We start from the raw sequence: 4,252 nt of genomic DNA on the forward strand, positions 1-4,252 counted from the left end.
AAAATTTTTGGTTGGAAGTTATTAATAATTTTATTATTTTTTTTTTTTTTTTTTTTTTGGGGGGGGGGAGAGTGGAAAAGAAGGATTTTGTTCTCCTCTAGAGATATAAATTTTTTAAACAATTTTTTTTTCATCAAATTGTATGGAGTGAAAATAGTCTCAAAATATCTGTACATGTTTAATACTGGATTTTGTAATCCGTGTAAGCATTTTTGTGTGTAACTTTGGATAGTTGTGTCTGTGAAACATGATTTGTAAACCGTTAAAAGAAAATTTGTGCGTAACTCTGGGTACTTGTGAATATGTGGTAAAATGCATAAATAAATATGAAGAAATTACACATATAAAATAAAAGTACACACACACACAATTACAATTTCTACAAACATTAAATTTCTACTCAAATTTTTTTTTTAACTTCAACCTCACACATCTGATAATTATGAATTCAAACCTTCTCCTACGTCTACAAATGTTGAAAAAGTCCAGGGCCATTCAGAGACCTTTGGAGGGGCAGGGACTCAAAGTTAAAAAGGGGCACATTGAACAAGATCTTAAAACACTGTGCAACAATATAGCAACAATTAATCAAGAATCTAATATTTAATCAGACCATATTGTATCACTGTCATCATATGGGGACAATGCAAAGCAAACATGTCTATGTTTTCCCCAACAGCTATAATGTTACCGTTTCATAACCAGCAGGTTATAAAGCAAATTTGCTCCCATAATTAAGCCCTAATAATATCTATTTAACCTCTACATCAACTTGGCTGCAGACTGCTTTATAGATCTAAAAAGCTCAAAGGGGTTAACTCTATATACTTTTTTTTATGTTAGCGCCTCTGAGATCTAGAATTGTAAGACTGATCCCAGTCTTACAATTCTAGATCTCAGAGGCAAAGAAAACTCAGTAGCGGCCCTCCAGACTTTCAGGGGCCCCTAGAAATGGTTGAATTGTAACACAGACCATAGATCTAAACCTGTAGCATTAATTTATAGAGAATGACAATACGATTAAATTTTACTTAATGCATTCAACAGAGAATAAATTGTTCATTTAGGATTTAATTAGTTTACTTTGTAAACATGTGAGGAATCATCTTAATAGTTTGTTGTGTTACCATGGCTACAATATGGTGTAATCTTTGTGTTTGAGCTGAGTTGTTCACAAATACATCACAGCAAATAATCAGTGATTTATTTTAAACTCAACCAATTAATCTGGGCTCCCCATCACAGACTTCACTAAATCTACATTTAAACATGGTGAGAGACGCAGAGGTTCTTAGGAGGGGTAACGGGCCAAATTAAATTCTCCTTATGTTGCATTCACAAAACAGACAAGAGTTCTTCAGTTTTGGCAACTTTAAATCCCCCCTGCTGTATTTTTTATTTTTTTAATTGTTCTCAGAAGCAGCGAGGTTCTAACGCACAGAAAAGATGTTAAAGTTTCTTCTTCAAGAGCTACAACTGGAAGCTCTGGAAGCTTCCAGTTGTAGCTGTACAAAAACAGTGACATATCACTCAGCTCAGATTCTGTAAAACTTCTGCAGCTAAACAAAAATACAATATGAATAAAAGAGTGTTTTATCTATAACTTAATTTAAATACTTCTAGCATGTATTACTTTGGGCCAGCCCTGCATGAAGAGCAAGCCGCTGCACATCTCTCAGCTGGAATCTACCTGGAGTCTCTCGGTAGCTCCTATGCCAGTCCGTCCTGCTTTTGGTACATTTTGATTTAGTCATTTGTGGCATGTTTGGCTTTTGCTGCTATTCAAATTATTTTTGCAGTATTTTCACTGATGTTTGTGAGCTCCAAATTGTCATGTTGGGTTCACATCTTTTAACCCACAGACAGAACACAATCGGGAGAACAGGAGCAAAAATACAAATAGGAAATCAGATAGTTTATTTTGACAATGATGAAAATATGAGATTGTATGGTTCTTGTCCTGTGGATGGGAACCCAGGGTCGTCAGAACTCTGAAGACAGTGAGAGAGAGAAGGGGAGTTGATGGCAAGATGGACAGGTTGAACTCTGATGAACTGGAATGATCTTACTTGAAGTGGTGGGTTTCTGCCAGGGGGAGAAGTACTGTTCTCTCTGGGGTTGTGGTATCTTTGCAGGTGGGGGTTCTTCAGATGATCCAGGTTCCAGTGTGATTTTGACTGTGAGTTCCTTGAAGGTAGATGGAAGAGGCTTGTGATGGAGGGCAGACAAGTAAGTTCTTGTGAGGAGAGATGAGGAGCGATCTGACTGCCAGCCGTGAAACCAGGAATTGTCAGTGATTCTTCAGCTGAGGCGAAGAGGGACTCGAGCAACCAGTGGGTAAAATCCACAGCATCACGAGGGGAAACCAGAAAGCCAGGAACTTGGGATAAACACTAAAATCCAAGGCGCTACGGGGAAACACCTGAGGGAGAGACGATAGAAAAATATTACTTGAGAACAAACTTAGATAACTCAAAGGCACAGGCTTAGAGGGCCTCAGAGTACCATAACCGGCAAACAAGTGCTGAAGTGCTGGCAGCCCGTTCCTCATACTCTTAATTGACGAGGTGATTGATCATAGATGAGCTGAAACCAGACAGCAGGCACGCCTCCAGGTAAGTGCAGCCTCTTGGCACCATCTAGTGCAGGGGTCACCAACTCCAGTCCTCAGGGGCTACCATCCTTCAACTTTTAGATTCACCTCTGCTCCAAAATGTCTGAATTCCCTCACCAGCATTCATTCCTCTCTGCAATAGGCTGGAAATGAGCAGTTTATTTGATCCAGGTGTGTTTGAGCAGAGACGCATCTAAAAGTTACAGGATGGTGGCCCTTGAGGACTGGAGTTGGTGACCCCTGATCTAGTGGATGACAAGCAGTGACGTGTGGTCAGGGGAGGCAGAGGCTCACCTGTCATCATGGAAAAATAATATATAATAATAAAATCATTTATGGTATATTGCTATTTTCACCCTGTGGTTTGTACTATAAGTACCCTTTTTTTTCTACTTAGCTTAACCACTTCTGATGATTTTTTTCTTGAAAATCGCTGGATTTTCGCATTTTCCCATTCAAATGCTCAGAAACGAAGCCGGCGGCTTGAGGTGCGGTCGTGCTTTGGAGTGCTAGCACGCCACTTCACTATATTTCTCCACTTATACCCCACGAATAATGTCAGAACACTCTCATTCTCTTTCTGCGAAACTGCGATGAGTATTAGTAGATATTTTTCGACTCAGCCTGACAATATGCCACGCAGGAAAACCCCAGCAGTCGACGCCGAGGAGAATCCCAGGCCGGAGAGCAGTGAAGCTAACATGGTTGCTAGCACCGTGTCAGAAGGAATGGATCCAGCACTACGCGAGGTGATTAGTGAAGTCACTGTGAATCTCACTAAAGTTATCGAAGAGAAACTCGGGCCAGTCTCTCTGCTCTTACAGACGCATGGTAAATATTTGGAAGACGATGAAACACGCATAAAAGAGATTGAAACCCGTCTCTCAGCTATAGAGGATGACTCGGTCCCGTCCATTGACAAACTCGAATCGCTGGGAAAGCGGGTGAAGGACCTGACGGAGCGTGCTGATGATCTAGAAAACAGGGGGAGAAGGAAGAATATCCGCATTGTTGGCCTACCGGAAAAGGCTGAAGGCAACAATCCCACTCGTTTCTTTTGAGACCTGGCTGCCAGAACTTCTCCACATTAAAACAAAAACGGGCCGACTTAAAGTAGACAGAGCGCATCGCACTCCAAATCAGGTGCCGTCCTCCGAGCCAAGACCTCGCCCGGTGCTGGTGAGGCTGCATAATTTTCAAGACAAACAGCGTATTATGAATGCAGCGTTCGAGACGAAGCTGAAGTTGGTTTCCAATTCTAGCTTCCAATAGCTAAATGGCGATTCCACTTAATTTTTCACTACTTTCCGCATCTTTAATCAACTCTAGTTTAAAAACTACAACACCTAGACACTTCTAACCTGGACTAAATTATTCTTCTCTAATAGCAGAATATTTAGAACCATGTTTGGGATTTGTGAAACCTTTGTCTGATTTGTGAAAACTCAAGAAAGTTTGATAGTCACTATTTTTGGCATCTGGATCACACTAAAACTGCTCTAATTTAAAAACTACAACACCTAGACTCATCAAACCTTGAATAGATTATTCTGCTCTAATAGCAGAATATTTGGAACCATGTTTGTGATTTGTGAAACTTTTTCCCGATTTGTGAAAACTCAATAAAGTTAGTTTTTG

The 4,252-nt window shown here is 40.3% G+C and overlaps 1 long non-coding RNA gene across 1 annotated transcript; it reads right to left on the reverse strand.

Moving 5' to 3' along the window:
• Positions 1 to 1,356: 1,356 nt before the first annotated feature.
• On the reverse strand, positions 1,357 to 2,425 carry LOC106942024 (uncharacterized). Its single transcript, XR_001423525.1, has 2 exons — positions 2,070 to 2,425; positions 1,357 to 1,991 (listed from the first exon to the last, which is right to left on the reverse strand). It is a non-coding gene; the product is annotated as an uncharacterized LOC106942024 (long non-coding RNA).
• Positions 2,426 to 4,252: the final 1,827 nt, after the last annotated feature.

This window comes from Poecilia latipinna, unplaced genomic scaffold (assembly GCF_001443285.1).
Source record: "Poecilia latipinna isolate Pla-1442-1.1 unplaced genomic scaffold, P_latipinna-1.0 Scaffold3992, whole genome shotgun sequence".
NCBI lineage: Eukaryota > Metazoa > Chordata > Actinopteri > Cyprinodontiformes > Poeciliidae > Poecilia > Poecilia latipinna.